Raw genomic sequence first — 21,301 nt, 5'->3', positions numbered from 1 at the left:
CTAGTCATAGCATCTCTGTGAGTTAGGCTGACATTAAAAGAATTCAAAGAGTTCAACTATTTGAACTGTTCCTAGGAGATAATAAATGATAATGTTTGTATGTAAACAGAATCTGTACATTAGAATGCTTCATAAAAAAAAAAAAAGCTTTGTGAGGTCTTTGTTGAAGATTCACATCCCTGATTTTTGACAAAACAATGCAAAACTTGTTAGGGTGATTTTATACACACACACACACACGAACTGACATGTCTGTGGAAACTATAGGCTTATATGCTTGATGATTAGTTGGTTTATTTTGATCTCTTGCATCCCCAATTCTTTACTTGGATTTTAAATTTATGACTTACATATGTGAATCTATCAAGTTAAATAATTTCACTCCAATCCATTTGCTGAGTACCAAGTTACTAGCTCAAATAACTACTAACTGAGGAGTAAGGGATTCAGTTAAATAACACTGCCTGACTATGAAGAGGACCTTACTGCTCTGACAGGTTGTTATGGCATGTTCTAAAGTGATGCTGAATGCCATGACCATCCAGGGAATGGGTTTGACCAGGGCACAACAATTGGGCAGTGATCAGTGCAGAAAGGCTGAAGAAGGATCAGAGAAACAGTATATGCTTAAACAGGTTTGTATTGCTTCTCCTTGTAAACACCTTGTCTCTACTTTTCACTAAACCTTCCTGCTAAACCTGGAGCTAGGTCTTGATAACCACCTAGTCTCCTCTATACCAAAGTCATGATATCTGTTATATTCTTTCTCTAGTAAAGTTCATTTGCCCCACCGCTCACTGTTAGAGCTTCCATAGCTTCGAGTCTCTAGCCTCATAATGATCGCTTCCAACTTTTCCCTTCACTCTGAAAAGACAGGGAGTCCTTAAATAAACACAGCCATGTGTATTTGTGCCAGTTTTTGCTTATCCCCATCTCCAGATACTACTAGTCTATTTTTATTCCAATTGTACACTTGTTTTTACATGCCACTGTCTCACTCTAAATTCTATTCAGAATTTTTGTTCTAATTCAGTCCTACAAAACTTCCTTATTTCCCTAATAATCTCTTAATTTCTGTCACTTCTTCAGGCATCCTTTTAATAATATCTAATATCTTAATGGGATAGTAGAAACAGCTGAGAAGGTGGATGCCCACTCTGAGTGGCCTTGAGCTGTCACTTTAATTTTACTTAGATTCTTATTTGTGAAATGAGAGTTAGGCCAGATGATCTATAGAGGTTTTTCTCCTAAAACTTGCAGGCGTCAATGACTGCTCCTATTCCATCTGTTCCTATTTAAAATCACAGTTTTTAAATGTTCATTTTGTGGCAGTTCAATCCTCCCAAACGTTCCCCTGCAATACTGAATACTATTCATTAGACCGAGATTACTTGAATTCAGGTTGTGCCTATTTAAAAGAGTGCAAGCAGGAATACACTGTGGCCTAAAATATGACTTCTTCAAGGGTAGATTCTGTCCAGATTACAAAGATTCCTAAAAGTTCCAGTGAGAACCTCTACTGTCATGACTGTTCCATAACTTCTTTGGCATGTATCATCCAGAGTTTTGTTATAAGCTAGGTTTTCCATCATAGATTTATAAAATACCTTGATGGAACCCTAGAGGTGAAAGTTAAAATAAATCGCAGTCTATGAAGTGAGCTGTCACCAGAAGAGAATAAACAACTTCTGCAAGCAAAGTGACTGCACAAAGAAGCAAATGTTGCAAACGTCTTTGCCAGACTCATCAAAGGAAACCATCACATTTGTCTCTACAAAAACAAGGAAACTCCAAAATTAGCACTCAACCACTGAATACATGTATATACTTGTACAGAAGTGGAAAATGATGAGTGGGAGAGAATAATATTTCTTTGCTGAGTTACAGTTTGTGAAAACAAATGAGATTGGGTCATAGAGACATCATTTATAATATTTGCTGAAGATATAAGTTAAACATCTTACCAGTTTTTTTCCTCTTCATTTAAAATATTTTAGGATTGTAATAAACAATACTTTCTGTGGTATACTTGTTTTGAAAAATTAAATTTTTGGCAATGACTAAAACCAACCAAAAATCACTGATCAAGATGTACTATACACCACCAATAATTGTTGCTCTTAGAAATGAAATGGAGTAAGAGACATTAAATAATATAAATTCTCCTTAAAATGTAAACAAAATAAAATTAAATTCCTTTTAAAAAGCAAATAAAGTTTCCATTTTAAACTTCAAAATCCTTTACTACTTTATTATTTATATGATAAATATAAACATTTGGGGCACTTTCATACTACAATCATGAAAAGATAATAAATATACATAATACTTCTGGAAATAGCAAAAAGATGAGGATGAATTAGGAGAAATAAAATGTCACATAGTTCAACTTTCAATGTCATTAATATAGACTATGTATTTTCTCACATGACACTAACCAGTCCTGAGAGCTTGCTTTTGATATTAGAGATTTTAAATACTGCTGTGGATTAGGGTGATAATAAAGATAGAGTGGTAATAATGTGAATAAAAATGTGCTTGAATTCACCATTACATAGATGAATGGGTTCTATTGTTGCTGGGAACATTCATAACTATTTTTTCCCAAATAATATAGGAAAAGAATTCTATAGCTGTGTAACAGTGGTTCTTATACTTAAGCACACATCAGAATCTCTTGAAGACTTGTCAAGATACAGATTGCTTAGCCTCACTTCAGAGTATTTAACTCAGTAACTGAAGCTGCGTCAGGGACTCCCACTATGAGAACTACTACCAGGAATGGATCATTCATGCCTCTGTCCCTGCACAGAAGGTGGGTGAGCAAACCATGGATCATGAACCATGAACACCAGACCCTAAGTAATTTCAATATATCACTTATATTCTGTTTTTTAATGCTGCTCATATAAAAAGGAGTAACTGGGCAAGGGGTTGGGGAGCTTCATGAGCACATGAAGCTCTTCCCCTTCTCCATCCAGTTATTTTCTTGAAAATTAAACAAATTGCAAGTTTGGATAATTTTGCACTGCTTTAGAAGAAATAAAGCAATAAGCCCTCTTTGTATAGGCTGAATAATCTCAATGAGATCTTTATTAAATTATCTGGCTTAAATTATATAAATGATATTTTATTAAAATGTTACCAAAGAGTTCTTCTTAAAATCCTTCATGCCTGCTCACAGGAACAGGAATAGGGACTCTTCCATTGGGAGTTATAATCTTCCTCCCCTTTTCCTTATATACACAGGCTCTTCAGGGAAATTATTACTGCTGATGTTATTATGGGTGTCACAGTTTTCCTAGCACTGCTCAAATTGAGTCAATAGGAGACTTAATGTCCAAGAGAGATGGAGGCTAAGTAAAAGATGTGATGGTCAGGAGGCAATACAGCTTCATTTTACTCATTTATGTCTCAGTACCTGCTACTTGGCACACTATAGGCATTTAGTGAAAGTTTTGTGGAATGGAATGAGCTAAACTTTGCCTTTGCTCTTTCTTTTTTTTTTTTTTTTTTTTTTTTTAAGGGAAGCTATCTTTTTTTTTTTTTTTGTATTTTATTTATTTATTTATTCATTCATTTATACAAGCACTGGGTACAGTCAGAAGCGCGGGAGGGTGAGAGAATTCACCAGAGCCAGAGCAGGGGGCAGAGCAGGCAGAAGGACAGAAGTACACTGCTGAGGGGAGCAGCGGGCGGCAGGAGAGGTCTGCGCACCATGTGGGACCCTCCTCCGGAGGCCCGGGAGCAGCCGGGGATCGAACCGGCGCTGCAGAGGCTGCGGGCGGCTTCGCAACCCAGCGCTCAACCGCTGAGCCACCGGGGAGGCCCTGCCTTTGCTCTTTCTTAAAACATTGCATGATGGTAGGAAAAATCACTTCATCTATTTGAAACTGTTTTTTAAAAGATTTATTTATTTATCAAAAAAGAACTGGGGTGTAGGCCAGAGGTGCAGGGGGTAAGAGGATTCACCATAGGCAGAGTGAGGAGCAAAACAGGCAGACTGACAAAATACACTGCTGAGGGGAGCAACGGGTAAGACAGGAGAGGTCTGACGCACCATGTGGGTTTCTCCCTGGCTGGCTGGGATTGAACTCACACTGCAGAGGCTGTGGACAGCTTCACAGTTTGGCGCTCAACCACCTGTGCCACCAGGGAGGCTCCTGAAACTGGTTTTTATTTCTTGAAGATTTACTTATTTATTCAAAAAAGAACTGGGGTGTAGCTCAGAGGTGAAAGGGTAAGAAGATTCACCATAGGCAGAGTGGGTAGCAGAACAGGCAGATCTACTGAAATACACTGCTAAGGGCAGCAACAGGCAAGACAGGAGAGGGCCCATATGTGGGCTAGCTCCATGGCCGGGGATCAAACTCAGGCCATAAAGGTGATAGCGCTGAGACTAACCCCTAGGCAACCAGGGAGGCTCCTATTTGAAACTGTTATCTATTTGTAAATGCTGGGAGAAATACCTCCACTGCAGGATACTTCAAGAATGAAATAATGTATCTGTACTCCAAAATCCATTATAAGTCTAAAAGATGAAAAATTAGAAATATGTTTCATTAACCTTTTCAAATATTCTCAGATATTAACATTTCAATAGCTAACACAATGCCAAATTTCTCACTGACATTCTTCTATTCAATATAACAGGTACTCCATACATATTGATCCCTGCTTCCTACTAAGCATAGAATTCAACAAAGGTACTTTAATTTTTAATTTTTTAAAATGTGTCCTGTGAACATTTTTCATTTTTCTAAATGCTTAAATTCAGTATCAAGAGAAGTGCAGGACAAACAGGGATAACTTATTTTTTCATCCTTACATGCCCTTTCCATCACATTGATATTGGTCATTCTCTATTTATAATTCTCTCAATTTTTTTACACCAATTTTATACCCCTTTTTTTTTTTTAGTTTTCTGTTTTCTCTTTTACCATGCTTATACAATTCCTGTACTAGTTTCTCTTCTATCACCTTCCCTAGAATGCAAAGTTTCTATACTTTTGTCCTTAGACAGCTAAGGTTCTCATTCTCTATGCTCTACTCGGCGATGTTATCCCATCTGTTATGGAATGTGCCCCCCACCTCCAAATTCATATGTTCAAGGCCCAATCCCAGTCTGATTAAATTTGGAGATGGAAATCTTAAGGAAGAAATTAAAGTTAAATAAGGGGGGTCTTGATCAGATAAGATTAATGTTCTTATAAGAAGACACAGCCCAGTTCACTCATTCTCTTCCCATGGTCACATACTAGAGAAAGTCCAGTTGAGGTCCTAATAAGAAGGCCACTGTCTATGAAGGGAAGAAGATAAACCCTGAGAAAAACTGAATTTTCTTTGACTCCCCAGTCTCCAGAACTGTGAGAAAATACATTTCTGTGATTTAAGCCATTTATTCTACAGTATTTTGTTCTGTAGCCAGAGTAGGCTAATGACTTTAAATCCCATACCTATGCTGGTAGACACAAAATCAAGCCTCTCATCAACATTCCAGATGTGTATTTAGCCATCTGTTTACAAGTCCTGAATGACCAACAGGGAGCTTGTAGTCAACAAAACAAAACATAGTCCATTTTCTCTTCCCTGAAACCTGAACCTCTCCACGTGTTACTTATCTATGTGACTTATTTATCACCTACAATCACCTAAGCAAGAAAGTTGGGAATCATTCTCTAAGATCCTTGAAGAAAAAATCCATATATAAATAAATTGATCATTATGTATACCATGTCTTTTTTCCACTAATAACCCTATACCTTTAAGCTGTCAGAATGACTCATAAGCCAGTTTCTGCTAGCCCATGGAAGCAAATTATAGCGCCTTCTTGCCAATTACCAAACATCCTTTCTGCTAAACACACTGCAGACACATTCTAAGTCCTTCACTCTTACAACTTAAACTTTTAAATGTATGACTTGCTTGTTAGTTTTAGTTTTTTATTTTCCCTTTGAACTTGCCAACATCTCCTTTTGATCTTGATTTTTCCTGGCTTAACTTAGACTCCTTAAGCATTTGATCATGGGATCTAAATTCTAGCTGTTTCTGTTTTTAGCATATTGTAGAGATTCTTTCACTCTAACTCTGGTCATAGACCCTGGCCAGTAACCTGGGTAACCTCACTCCTATCCTCTTTGAGATGAGAAATGGGCAGGCTTATACAGATATTTTAACAGTAATAGTAGTTATTTATTGAGTGTTTACAATGGGCTGGGCTTACTATGTACTGGTCCTAAGTTTTCTATATATAGCATCTTATTCATAGCTCACATAAATTCTATAAACAAGATATTTAGTACTTACTTTCTGCCCATGAGGAAACTAAAGTTTAGGGGAATTATATACCTTATTCAAGACCAACAGTAAATAAGTAACAGAACAGAGATGCAAACTAAGTCAAAGACTTAACTGTGCTTTAAAACACAACTAAACTTGAGATTTGTTGATTGTCAATATAGTTAATCAGACCTGAGCATGAGATGTGTAATGCATGATGTGGAAACAACAATGCACCTGGAGATGCTGTGTAAGTTACCTGTATAATAGAGCTTGCAAGGGATCATGCTCAGTGAAATAAGCCAGAAAGAAAAAGAAAAATACTGGATGGTCTCACTCATAGCAGGAATCTAGAAAACCTAAATAAGGGACCAGGAAAAAAGAATAACTATAATAAAGAAAAAAATCAAAATCAACAAGCAACTACAAACCAGAGACACATTATGGGGAGGGATGGGGGGGAGGGATTGGGATCAAAATAAGGGGGGTGCAATTGTATGGGGAATATAAAAAAAATCTTAAAAAAATAATAGAGCTTGTAAGTTGATTGTTCAACTGGTCTGTAGTAATCATTAAAATTGACATATGGGCTAAGACTCGGAGCAAAGAGAGTCTCAGTCTTGCAAGTCCCTGTGGAAAACAAAGTGTATTCTTTCAGAGAAGTAGGATTAGAAGGAACTGTTTTTGGCACACATCAGAAGTGATTTAAAAAGCTTAATCACCTTTGGGCACAGGATAGTACTTCCCTTAATGTTTTTCAAGAGGAATGTCATGGGCTAAGTCTTCTGTCCTAAGTGCAGCTATGGAGCATATAAAATAATTTGCCTGCCATAAAAAGCACTGGTTTGTAATTGCAAATGTAATGGATTAACCAAATGCTACACATGTGACTCTTAAGGACTCCATTTAAAATAATAACCGATTTAAGAATACTCTCTTAAAGTGTAGCCTCTCTAAGCTGTTCCTGGAGGCAGGACACTTAAATTAGTTTAACAAGAGTGTTGTAAAAAGAAAATTTACAAACTGCTTGTTTTATCACTTTCTTTTACAGTTAGCTCTTCTTGCAAATGTATCAGTGTTATTAGGTTAATTTTGTTTCTTATGCTAGTATATTTAATAGAAAGAAATAAAATTGTTATAAAGAGATAATTATTTCTTTTCAAATTTGGGAGAGACAATAAGGAATGGTTTCTCTAAGGATTAGGTCAGAACCTCCAAGAAGGTTAAAGTAATATTAGAGAATGCCATGGGAAAGTGAGTTGAGGGACACCAAACAGATATTTCTTTTTTCCTGAGTAACCATGCCTTTGATACCCTGTTGTCAGATTGCCCTTACTCTGTTAATAACTACCTTTCCTCTGTTCCTCTCTGTCATCACCCTTCCACCAGCTTATTAGCAGTTTAAAACATGTTATGTTGGGCAATGAGTTACTCTGTGTGTACTTACATTATTGAGTAAATATCTTAGAGAAACATGCAAACTAAATTAAGCAGATAAATAATCCTGAGGATTTAAAAATTATCTTCCGTAGCCTCTTATCTACATTCAAATTTATAAGTAAAATTTACATATATTATTTGGTCAATATAAGACAGACATGGGCCTGTCTATATAGAACATGTGTAAAATGATAAGGCAAAAATGGCTGATAGGACTAATTATCCAAAGATATAAGAACATTTAATTTTGTATTTAAAGATTAAGTAAAATTAAGACCAATAAGTTTAATTTTCAAATGTTTCTTTATCAAACAAAATTTATTTAATGGCACTAGATTAATGTAGGAGTTTTTAGCCTGGAATCCATTCACCTGTCTTCAGCTCTACAAAGGGTCTATGAACTTCAATGGAGAAAACACATAGCTTTATTACACTATCTCTAGCTGATATCTAACATTGCTTTCAATTATGAAAATAGAAACTGCAGCAGTATAGCAGTATCTGTGATTTTGTCACCAAGAGAAATCAAATATCCTCTCATCACATTACAATTATGGCAAACATTAAATTGCTGTACTTATTATTGTAAAAAAATGCTGTTATTAAATGCATCATATGATTGTCATTATTAATAATGAAGTATTGGAGTGGCCTGGTGCAACTGAGCCCTGTGCCCTCAACTCCTCTCAGTTACTGGGCTGGGCAGCAACATGGTTGCTCTGCCTCAATATCCTGCCATGATGCAGAGCTGAGCCCTAGCCCCTGATGCCTGGACACCATTCATGTTGGAAAGGATGCCATGGCACAACTCTATGGTCAAAGCTCTGCCCCAGGTATCCTGAATGAGGGAGTCCCTGAGTTGGCAGGGATAAAGCAGAGTGGCAGGGTGAGTTTAAAAACTGGAACAGCAATGGGCCTTCCAGTGGCACAAGGGGTTAAGATGCAACTTATGAAGCTATCCACACCCACTGCAGCACGAGTTCAATCTCCAGCCAGGGAGCTTCCCACATGGCACAGCAGACCTCTCCTGACTCGCCAACTGCTCCTCTCAGTAGTGTATTTCAGTCAGTCTGCCTGTTCTGTTCCCCACTCTGTATCTGGTGAATCCTTTCACCCCTCAAACCTCTGGCCTGTACCCCAGCTCTTTTATGCATAAATAAATAAATGTTTAAAAAAAAAAAAAAACTGGAATGGCAAGATGGTGCTTCTTCCTGTGCACTGCAACACGTCCAGAAATGCTTTGCTCTCGGCTTGGTCTGCACCATGTGGCTTTAGTTCCTAGCCTTTGATTCTTTTTCTGTCTGTCTCTATCTCTATCTCTGTCTCTCAGCTCTCCCTTTTCTCACTCCCTGTTATTATTTTATTATTGTCTTGCCCATGTGTCTTTTTTTCAGTTGACCTACGATCATAAGTACACAGGTGAGGACCGATGAACCAGATCTTCCTTTTCTCTCAGGTTTGCTTGGTTTCTGAAGCACATCTATTACTATTAGACTGTACAAATTACCAATATGTGTACACATTTTACAGTTTCATAGAGTATATGTAAAGCAGGGTAGTTTTATATAGTTCAGTCTTATATGTTATTTTAAAATTTTGTATTTCACTGTATCTCCATATTTAATACAGAATACACTGTACAGAAATACACCATATTTCAATAGAATTAATTTTTTGCATTTCATTGGTTTTCTCTTATGTTTTAATACCATTTTTCTGAAAAGGGTTCCATAGGTACCTCAGACAGCTAAATTAGAAAAAAACACTTAAAAAGTTTATAAGTAATTGTGATTTTCAGAATCATGGAGAGAAAACATTTAATGTGCAGTGGGAACTGAATTATTCTGATGAATAATCATAAAAAGGCAACATATACCAGTAATATTTTATTCGTCATTGGTCAGGATTATACACTAATACTAATTTGTCATGAAACACTGCCCATTTAAAATGAGTTTCTGTAATCACTGCCTGAAAAGAATGATGTCTTTGAAAGGCCTTGCCTGGAAAAATAAGTTGAAGAATCGATTTCTCTCAGCTCTAAAAGAGTAGCATTGTGACAAAATTGGTATTTTGCCTCATATAGTATTATATTCTCAGTGCTGTTCTAAAGGTCAGGAAGGGTTGCAGGGAATGACTTGTCACCTGTGGTGCTTCTTAAACAACAACACTAAAACCTGAAAACAGCCTGAAAAGGATTCATCAATGTAAACAGTTAAGTAAACAATCATATGCCCTGATACCTAAGATTTGCATCCATATGAAAAAATATCTTACAGTCTTTGGGAATGTGGACATAATTACCAAGTTCCAGTCCTTACATACAATCAATTGCTAATGCCTGATGACCTTAGCTATAGGTCAAGGAAAAGTCTGCACTGTTTCCAACAGTATCGGAGTGTTCTTGAATTTAATGAGAAAAAAAGTCAACTAATCAAGATACTATTTATTTTATATGGTGTTTTTGCACAGTTGGAGAAAGGTTACATTTTTTCTTTCTTTTGTTTGGGACATAATGTTTTCATTTTTAGTTTATTTTGATGTTTTTGAATGTAAATGAAATAAATAGCACACAAAACATCACCAATGGGCACCTGAATTCACATTTTTCATCCAGCAATTTTCAGCTCAAATAAAAATATGATCCTTTTCATTCTAGTATTCCATGAGGCTATGAGCTCTGGTCTTGGTGAAATTTCATAAAAGAAAAAAGAAAAGGTCACAAAATTCTGAGAAAACATGGGCAATTTCAATCTTTGGTAACTTAAAAAATATTTTCAAAAAGTTCTTTGAGAGTGCAAAGCTTCAATCTATGTCTTAAAAATCTAAAATGTCTCTACTTGTTTTCATGAAGGTTTAACTTTTAAGGGAATTGCCTTTATGCTCTAAACAATTAGAAATCCAGAAGAAAAATGAAGGATTATTTTCAACCATTGGATTCTAGACTGCACAGGAATTGATTCTCCTGGAGGGAATGCAGCACCCTATGACTGCCCAAGTGTAGTGTGATGGCAGTTTTCAAGTAGGAAAAGGAAATCAGCCCCCCTGGAGATCTTGCTGCATTGGAAAAACAGAGATGAGATTGGAGAAAAGTGTAAGTGGTTCAAGTGCATGTACTTCAGTCCTGGCACAGCAGTTCTGAAAGAGAGGACAGATGGCAGAGTATGAACCTGCACACAGAGAGGTGGGACTCCTAAAGGGAAAAGCCACCAGAAAGCATAAGTAAAGTATTCCCCAAAGTCACACAGGACAGAGCAAAGTTTGTGCTCTGATATGACAAAATGATAGCAAATGATAGAAAAGATAGCAAAATACAGGAAGATTGAGTAGAGCCATCAGTAGGGTCTTAGCTTCCTAGTGAAGCCAATAGAGCCCAAGAGTAAAAGCTACTCTCAAGGTTTACTTTCAAAGTTTAAAAGGAAGCCTTAAAAGGATCAAAATGATCCCAAGTAACTTAATTGCATTCCAGAACAAAATCCAACACTCTTTTAAAGTACTACCACAAAATTTAGCACTCACAATGTAAAATTCTCACCTGGATCTAATTAAAAATTATAAACAAAAATAAGACTGAATTAGGAGAAAAAAATCAATCGAAGGGCCTCCCTTGGTGGTGCAGCGGTTGAGCGCTGGGCCGCGAAGCTGCCTGCAGCCTCTGCAGTGCCGGTTTGATCCCCGGCCACCGGTGAGGATCCCACATGGCACAGCAGACCCCTCCTACCACGCCTGCTGCTCCCCTCAGCAGTGTACTTCGGTCCTTCTGCCTGCTCTGCTCCCCGCTCTGGCTCTGGTGAATTCTCTCACACTCCTGCACTAGACTGTACCCAGTGCTTGTATAAATATATAAATAAAATCTTTAAAAAAAATCAATTTAAAGCAACAAACACAAAAATAGAGGCTATGAAATTATCAGACACATTTCTTTGAATGCAATTACAGATAGTATAACTATTCATATTGTCTTCATAATTAGGCTAATCACTCTATTTCAAGTTTCAATACACTACTCCTTCACTCCATTTTCTTACCAAGTTTTTTTTTTTCACCACAACCCATCACCTTCTAACACTACATGTAAAAATACTTTTTTATTTATTAGATTTGCTTAAATTTATTAGTTCATTCATTCATTCAATCATCTGTTTTACCCTAGAATACTCAAGTCCTGTGGGACTGAACTACTCATCTATCTTGTGTTCTGGTGTAACACTGCAGCCAAAACCAGTTTCTGGTACATAGTAGAAGCACAATACAGTTGTTTAAAAAAAGTTACTCATTATATTTTATATTCATGAAATTATGTAAGGTTTCTGGATGCCATAAAAGAATTAGAGAACATTATGCATGGCCTTAAGTCTTGACATAATATTATTTAGTTACACAAGCATATGACCACACAATGCAAACTGTCTTTGGAAATGTAATTTGGAGATCACTTTACACCTATCTCTTCTTCTTGCCCCTACTAGCTTAAAATCACTTGAGCTGTCTCTGTAATCAGAGATTTGCAGAAATAATCTTGATTCCCAAATAAAAACATTGTAGAAATACTAATTTTATATAAATGTATTTCAGTGCAAATAGACTTTAAAGTATTCTTTCTGTTTATACCCTATTTATTAAAAGAATTTAAGAATACTTGCAGTAAAATCACATGCTTTTTGCCATCACATATTTGTAAGATCATACTGTATTTATTACAAATGATTAAAACATAAGGAAAGTGCGTCTTACAGTCTCTATCAATACCACTAGTGTTTGGAAATGAGCAGATCAGTGTGCACCAATCACATATGGATTAAAAAAAAAACACTACAAAAGCAACAATTAGGATGCTCATTATGAGGGACAGAGACTTTGAATATATTGTAAAGTTGCCAGTGAAAATGCTTTATACAGGGCCTCCCCGGTGGCGCAGCGGTAGAGCTCTGGGTTGAGAAGCTGCCCGCAGCCTCTGCAGTGCCGGTTTGATCCCCGGCTGCTCCCAGGCCACGGAGGAGGGTCCCACATGGCGCGCAGACCTCTCCTGCCACGCCCGCTGCTCCCCTCAGCAGTGTACTTTGGTCCTTCTGCCTGCTCTGCTCCCCACTCTGGCTCTGGTGAATTCTCTCACCCTCCGGCGCCTCTGACTATCCAGTGTTTGTATAAATAAATAAATAAATAAATCTTTAAAAAAAAAAACTCTGCATTTATAAAAAAAAAAAAAGAAAATGCTTTATACAGTGTAGGTAATAAAACTATATGCTGAACTATGTCTATGCCTATAAATTTTACAATTAAAATTTCAATATAGCAACTTTATTTGAAATGAATGATAATATCAACAAAATTCTACAAATATATTTGGCTCATTTTCCTGATTTCTGTTTGTTTCTTCAATCCAAGTTCCTTGAAATACAAGTTTAAATTAGAAGTTATCTAGTCTGATTTCCTATGCCCCACAGGAATTATTTTCTGCTTTTTATCACGCCAGTAAAACACCTCCATGACCTTGGTCATATGTCAGGGTTCCCAGATATTCTACTTATTCTATTCAAGAATAAGTCATCCAAGAAAAAGCCATCCAAGAAAAATCAACCAAATAAATATTTTAAACTTCATTTTTCAGAGCCCTTCTATTCTTTGTGATCCTTTGTTTTTTTCACAAAGAACTTTGCTAGAGAAACTAGTATAATAGGGTATTAAATCTTAAGTTTAAAACAATACAAAAATAATGAATATCAATCACATGCTGAAATGAATTGAGAAAAAGGAAGTCTATAAAATTTGCAAAAAAAAGATACTAAAAATTCATTGCATAATATTTATGCTTTCATTCACATTAAGGATAGACAATTATGAATATGAAAATTCAAGAGAATTTAAGATTATTTAGAAAGAACAGAGCCTTGTAATATCAAAAAGACAAGAGATGAATGTTGACAAGGAGTTGAGAAGCAAGACTTTGTGCACTGTGGTGGGAATGTAACTTGATGCATTCAAATACGGAAAAGAGTATGAAGGTTTCTCAAAAAATTAATACAAGAACTATCATATAAGTAGGCAATTCCAGTTCTGAATATATATGCAAAGGAAATAAAAACAGAATCTCAAAAAGATATCTGCACCTGCAAGTTCTTTACAGTATTATTCACAACAGCCAACATATAAAAAAAACCCAAGAATCTATCAATGAATGTATGGATACAAAACATGGGGTATACATATACAATGGAATATTTTTCAACCATGAGAATGAAGAAAATTGTGTCATTTGCAATAACTTAGATGAAACTTGAGGACATTTTACTAAGTGATACTAGTCAGACAGAGAATGACAAATACTGCATGATGTACTTACATGTAGAATTTTAAAAAAGCTGACCTTAGAAACAGGGTAGAGAGGTGGCTACCAGGAGCAAGTGGGGAGTGTAGAGATCATAATCAAGGAATACAAACTTCTAGTTATAAGAGGAATAAGTTCAAGGAATCTAATTACAGCATGGCAATTATAGTTAATGATACTATGTTATATATTTGAAAGTTGCTAAGGTAATAAACTAAATATTCTTAGCACAAAAAAATGGTAATTATGTGACAAGATAGACACTATGGCAGTAGTCATTTTGCAATAAATAAACATATTAAATCAACACATCATATACCTTAAACTTACACAATGTTATATATCAATTATATCTGTCTAAAGCTGAAAAAAATTAAAATATATATAATAGTAACAAAAAGGATTGGCAAAGGAGGTATATGATACCAGTTAGAAGAAAGGAAGTGATAATTGTGACAGAATAATAGAAGAGGATATTTTGAATATATGAAATAAGGTTTTGAGCTTATTTAAAAAAATTCCAAAAGGGAGTATAAATACAATATGTAATTACTATTACTAAATTAAGCAAAAACAAAACAGCCATCACAAAAACAAAAAGAAGTATATGGTATTGTCAACAGAAGAAAACACTAAATTTCTGACTAAAGTCAAACAAATTTGCTACTCAAATCCTTACAGTCGGGATATTTCTTCAGGCCCAATTTTGTAAAAGGTATAGAAAACAGTCTTTGTGTCTCTATTTGCTATGGTAGATTTTAGTACGAATTAGAACTTAATATTTAATAGTAACTCAGTGAAATAATTCACATATGGAGCAACAGTAATTTACTGAGGAAATAAATTGATATCAGGATGAGTTATCTAAAATACATATTTTTCTTTTTTTTTTTTAATATTTATTTATTTATTTACACAAGCACTGGGTACAGTCAGAAGTGCGGGAGGGTGAGAGAATTCACCAGAGCCAGAGCAGGGAGCAGAATAGGCAGACAGAAGAAGTGCACTGCTGAGGGGAGCAGCGGTTGGCAGGAGAGGTCTGCGTGCCATGTGGGACCCTCGCCAGGTGGCTGGGGATTGAACTGGCGCTGCAGAGGCTGCGGGCAGCTTCGCAAGCCAGAGCTCAACTGCTGCGCCACCGGGGAGGCCCTAAAATACATATTTTTCATTTCTTTTTTTTTTAGATTTATTTATTTATTTATACAAGCACTGGGTACAGTCAGAAGCGTGGGTGGGTGAGAGAATTCACCAGAGCCAGAGGGGAGAGCAGAGCAGGCGGACTGAGGAAGTACACTGCTGAGGGGAGCAGTGGGCGCGGCAAGAGAGGTCTGCACACCATGTGGGACCCTCACCAGCGGCCGGAGATCAAACAGGTGCTGCAGAGGCTGCAGGCAGCTTCGCAACCCAGCGCTCAACCGCTGCGCCACTGGGGAGGCCCAATACATATTTTTCAAATTGTGTTTGGATCAAGTATATTTCAAAAGGGGCCAAGTAGCAATCATTTCAACATTGAACAGCCTAAGGAATGAAGATTTTCTATAACAGTGATCAGAAAGATACTGATAAAAGATACTGGCAAAATCAGCAAATGTTGTAAAAGCTGAAAACGCTCATTTCCATTCCACTTGTGAGATACAGGTGGGAAATTCTAACTTGTTTAAACAGCTAGGCACAAAGGCGTCTTCAGGGGTATGCTCCATGAAGTCTGAATGGATGATTTCGCTTTGGCAAATGATAGAAGTAGGTGATGTTAATAACTTATGTCTCTCATAAAATAATCTTGCTATAGAAACGGGGCTATTGGGACACTATAGCAGATCAAAAGACAGCGGCCAGGTAGAGAATAGGCCACTGTGAGTTTTCCCCGAACGCACAATTGCAAGACCACTCAGGCTCACGGAACAACAATGGGATTTATTTAACAAACAGGGGAAACAAAGAGTTTCTAAGGCCACAGCAGCCGGCTCGCTCACCTTAGACGGTGTGCCCAGTGTCCAGAAGTCCGAAACAAAAGGTTACGCGCTCAAGATGGCGCCGTCCTGCCGCGGAGGGAGCCGAGTGCGTGAGCTGGAAGGAAAAGGCCAGAATCCAACTCACCGCAGCTGGAGGTGCTCACAGGCAGGTTCTGAGATGACTCTGCAGCCACAGTCTGAAGGTCTGGGTAGACAGTGCCAGACGATGGACCAGACAGCAATGGAGGCAGCCGCATGGGGAGATCATATCTGATACGGCGTGTTAGTGACTGATTGGACCATTTTACGGCCAATCAGCTCATGTAGCCTACCCTTCTCTGGGCCATTCTACAATTCAGGCGCCAAATATAAAAAGACTAGCGGCCAGTGGCTGCAACTTTTAACGCTGGCGGGGAAAACTGCATTTCTTCCAAGGTCTTCTGCCTCTTATTCTGCAGCAGGAGAGAGCCAGTTTTGCTCATATCCCATGCTCTGGTCGCCCGGTTTCAATCTGACCACTAAAGAATGTTATGTTTTGTTTTGTTATTTTTTTAAAGATTTATTTATTTATGCATACAAGCGCTGGGGTACAGGCCAGAGATGCAGGGGGTGTGAGGGTTCACCAGAGACAGAGTGGGGAACAGAATAGGCAGACTGACGAAATACACTGCTGCGGGGAGCAGCAGGCAAGTCAGAAGAGGTCTGCTGCACCATGTGGGTTGCTCCCTGGCCTGCCCGGGATCACCAGGGATTGAACTCATGCTGCAGAGGCTGTGGATTGCTTCATAGTATGGTGCACCACCAGGGAGGCCCCAATAATGTTAGGTTTTGATATTGCATTCTAGTAAACAAGCAGAATGAATAATTTGCTAAGATTAACTCCAAGGTAGCTGAATTTGTTTTTTCAATAGAATTATGTTTTTTAATATTTAATTTTATATAATTTTTACATCATTTTCATTTTTGCACAGTGTATGCACTTTCATTTTGGTTATATTCCCCATACAATTCCTGCACCCCTTATTTTGGCCTTGATCCCTCTTCTCCCCTCCTACTTTATAGTGTGTCTCTGGTTTATAGCTGCTTGTTGATTTTGATTTTCTTTATATAATCAGTCTTTTTCCTGGTCCCTTATTTAGGTTTTCTAAGTTCCTACTATGAGTGAGATCATCTGATATTTTCCTTTTTCTTTTTGGTTTATTTCGCTGAGTATAATCCCTTCCAACTCCATCCATGTTGCTGCAAATTGCATGAGTATCTTTTTTGATTGCTATATTTCATTGTGTATATGTACCACATCTTCTTGATCCAGACATCTATTTTTGGGCATTTGGGTTGTTTCCATAGCTTAGCTATTGTAAATAGTGCTGCTATGAACATAGGGCTGCAGGTGCCCTTTTGAATTAATGTTTCTGTGTTTGGGTAAATACCAAGGAGTGGAATTGCTGGATCATATGGAAGCTCTATCTTTAGTAGGTTGAGGAATCTCCAGATAGCTTTCCATAGTGGTTGGACCACTTTGTACTCCCACCAGCAGTGCAGGAGAATTCCTTTTTCTCCACACCCTCGCCAACATTTGTTGTTGCTATTTTTTTTTAATATGTGCCATTCTCACTGGTGTAAAATGGTATCTCATTGTAGTTTTGATTTGCATTTCCCTGATTACAAGTGATGTTGAACATTTTTTTCATATGCCTGTTGGCCATTTGCATTTCCTCTTTGAAGTTTCTTTTTAGCTCTTCTGCCCAATTTTTCACTGGGTTATTTACTTTGTTCTTGTTGAGTCTTGTCAGCTCTTCATAGATTTTTGTCATCAGCCCTTCATCATTAGTGTTGTGTGCAAAAATTTTTTCCCAGTCGGTGGGGTTTCTCTGTGTTTTGGTTATTACCTCTTTTGCTGTGCAGAAGCTCTTCAATTTGATATACTCCCAGCTGTTGATCTTTTCCTTCACTATCACTGCTTTGGGTGATGTGTCTGTAAAGATGTCTTTGAGGTGCACACCTGCTGATGGATTGGAAGAATTAACATTATCAAAATGGGTATCTTACCAAAAGTAATTTACAGATTTAATGCTATTCCAATAAAAATTTCAATGACATTCTTCAAAGAAACAGAACAAATATTGATGAAATTCATAGGGTGCCACCAAAAACCCCGAATAGCCAAAGCTCCCCTGGAAAAAAAAAACAGAAGGGAATGGAGGTATCACACTCCCAGACTTCAAACTATACCACAAAGCCATAATAATCAAAACTGCATGGTATTGGAACAAGAACAGACACACGGACCAATGGAACTGAATAGAAAATCCAGAAATAAACCCACAGATTTATGGTCAACTAATCTTTGACAAAGGAGCAAAAAATATGCAATGGAGCAAAGAAAGTTTGTTCCATAAATGGTGCTGGGAAAACAGGGTTGCTACATGCAAAAGTAGAATATAACCCTAAATTTTCTTGGGAGCATGTTTAGGTTAAAAAAGAGAGTTTAATTAAATAACCAGCAATTAGTATATCTAAAATATTTCTATCAAAGAACAATAAGAAATCTAAATGAAAATGCTGTTTATAGTAGCATCAAAATTATTAAGTAATTAGAGATAAAGCTGGTAAAACATGGTCAATCCTATACTGGAAAATACAAAACCCTGCTTAGAGAATTAAAGAAGACTTAGAAAAAGGAAGAGAAATATCACATTTAGGGATCAGAGGAACCCAATATTGCAATTCTCCTCTATTTGACTAATGGATTTAATGTAATACTTGTCAAAGTTTTGACAACTGTTTTGGAGACATTTACAAGATGATTCTAAAATTCATATGAAAACACAACAACTTAGAATAATCAAATAGTTTTGAAAAAGGATAACAAAGTTAGAAGACATAAGTTATCTGATTCAAAACTAACAGAGCTTCAGTTAAAGAGGACATTATGGAATTGGTATAAAATAGACAAATATATCATTGGAATAAAACAGAGTTCTTAAATAGATTCATATATCACCGTTGAATGATTTTCAAAAAAGTTATAAAGCCAATTTAGTGAAGAAACAGTCTTTTCAACATTGTTCATGTCACAGAAGATTTGGCTATCCATAAGAAAAACAGCTCTAAATACTTAATAATTTTGATGCTAAACAGCATTTTGATTTAGATTTCTTATTGTTCTTTGATAGAAATATCTTAGCTATAATACACAATTGATGATTATTTTAATTATTCATAATGAATCAGTTCTAAATGTAGAATCTAAAACTGTAACATATGGCCTCTGGTGGCGCAGCGGTTGAGCGCTGCACTGCAAAGCTATCCGCAGCCTCTACATTGCCGGTTCGATTTCCTGCCGGCCAGGGAGAACCCCATGTGGCGCAGCAGACCTCTCCTGCCTCGCCCGCTGCTCCCCTCATCAGTGTCTTTGCTCCATCTGCCTGTTCTGCTCCCCGCTCTGACTCTGGTGAATTCTCTCACCCTTCCATGCTTCTGACCTGTACCCCAGTTCTTGTATAAAATAAATAAATCTTTAAAAAAAATAAAAAAATGAAACTATAAGATAGCAATGAAAATATTGGTGACCTTGGGTCAGCTAAAGCTCCAAAAACATAGTCTATAAAAAGGGAAAAATGAGGGCCTCCTCAGTGGCGCAGTGGTTGAGCCCTGGGTTGTCCGCAGCCTCTGCAGTGCCCGTTCGATCCGCGGCCACTGGTGAGGGTCCCACATGGCTTGAGACCTCTCCTGTCTCACCCACTTCTCCCCTCAGCAGTGTACTTCCTCAGTCTGCCTGTTCTGCTCCCCGCTCTGGCTGTGGTGAATTCTCTCACCTGCCTGTGCTTCTGACTATACCCAGTGCTTGTATTAAATAAATAAATAAACAAACAAATAAATAAATCTAAAAAAAGGGGGAAAATGATCATTGGAATTCATAAAAATTAAGAACTTCTGTTATTTGGAATTCAATACTAAATGAATGAAAGCAAAAGTCACAGTCTGAAACAATATTTGCAAATCACACGTGTATTATAGAACTTGTAGTCATAAGCTATAAAGAACTCTCACTAGACTATGGTGGAGGGCTGAGAGTGCCTCAGTGGTGGATGTGGTGTGGTGACATTAAACTGAGGTAGGGTGACATATGTGTTATAAAGCAATATTACATCAATTAAAAAAATTCAAAATATATTAATAAGAAAGCAAGCAATTTGAGAAAACAGGACAAAAGATTTCAACAGATACCATATTCCATATGCCAGCCATTACCATATTCCATTATCATATTCTAGCCATTCTTCTTCTATTTGGAATATTTAAGGCCTCAAAATTTTGTGTCACATAGATTGTTTCTCAGGAAAATAGCAGGGTATATTCTTCAGCATACTGAGAACATAAACACAGAAGAAAAGAAAAATGGTCCAGGAAATAGGGGTCACACATTTCCTGACATAAATATTTGTAGTAAAAGACTTGGGGCATGCTTTTGGGCCTTGCTTTGGGCTAACTGTGGCTGGAAGTTTACTCACTAGGGAATAGGTAACTTTGTGTGCTTGATTTGGAAACTATATTCTTTCTTTTTTCTGTATTGCACACTAATTTTAGTAAAGTTCCTTTTCACTGAAGGTCTTATACACTAGAGTATGTTTTGTCTTGATGCGGCAGATGACATAATCTATTTAGAATGGACAGGTTTTGGCTATAAAACAATGTTAAAAGAAATAAAAGAAGACACAAAGAAATGGAAAGACATCCCCTGCTCATGGTTTGGAAAAATTGACATTAACAAAATGGCCATCATACCAAAAGCAATTTATAGATTCAATGGTATTCCAATAAAAATTTCAATGACATTCTTCAAAGAAGTAAAACAAATATTGATGAAATTCATATGGAGCCACCTAAACCCCCAAATAGCCACAAAGCTCTCTTAAAAATAAAAAAGAAGGGAATGGAGGTATCACACTCCCAGATTTTAAACTACACCACAAAGCCATAATAATCAAAACTGCATGGTATTGGAACAAGAACAGACACACAGACCAATGGAAGTGAATAAAAAATCCAGAAATAAACCTACAGATTTATGGTCAACTAATCTTGACAAAGGAGAAAAAATAGGCAATGGAGGATCTCCCCTGGTGGCACAGTGGTTGAACACTGGGCTGCAAGGCTGCCCACAGCCTCTGCAGCACCGGTTCGATCCCCAGCCACCAGCGAGGGTCCCACATGGTGCGACAGACCTCTCCTTCCATGCCTGCTGCTCCTTTCAGCAGTGTATTTCGTCACTCTGCCTGTTCTGGTCCCAGCTCTGGTGAAT

General features: G+C 37.2%; 1 protein-coding gene across 2 annotated transcripts in view; it reads right to left on the bottom strand.

Moving 5' to 3' along the window:
• The window catches only part of RASA1 (RAS p21 protein activator 1), a 371,951-nt gene extending 355,726 nt beyond the window's left edge, over nt 1–16,225 (bottom strand). Inside the window, exon 1 of one of the 2 annotated variants that reach the window (XM_054688108.1) lies at nt 16,142–16,225. The gene's annotated coding sequence lies outside the window, so the exon portion shown is untranslated. Of the gene's footprint in view, nt 1–16,017; nt 16,077–16,141 lie in introns of those variants that run through there. The other variant, XM_054688107.1, reaches the window with a different exon arrangement.
• Between the last annotated feature and the right edge of the window lie 5,076 nt (nt 16,226–21,301).

The sequence above is a fragment of the Talpa occidentalis genome, unplaced genomic scaffold, assembly GCF_014898055.3.
Source record: "Talpa occidentalis isolate TD23 unplaced genomic scaffold, MPIMG_talOcc4v2.1 talOcc4.6, whole genome shotgun sequence".
Classification (NCBI taxonomy): domain Eukaryota; kingdom Metazoa; phylum Chordata; class Mammalia; order Eulipotyphla; family Talpidae; genus Talpa; species Talpa occidentalis.
The sequence above is the reverse complement of the archived record's forward strand: the minus strand, read 5'-3'. Positions and strand labels throughout refer to the sequence as shown.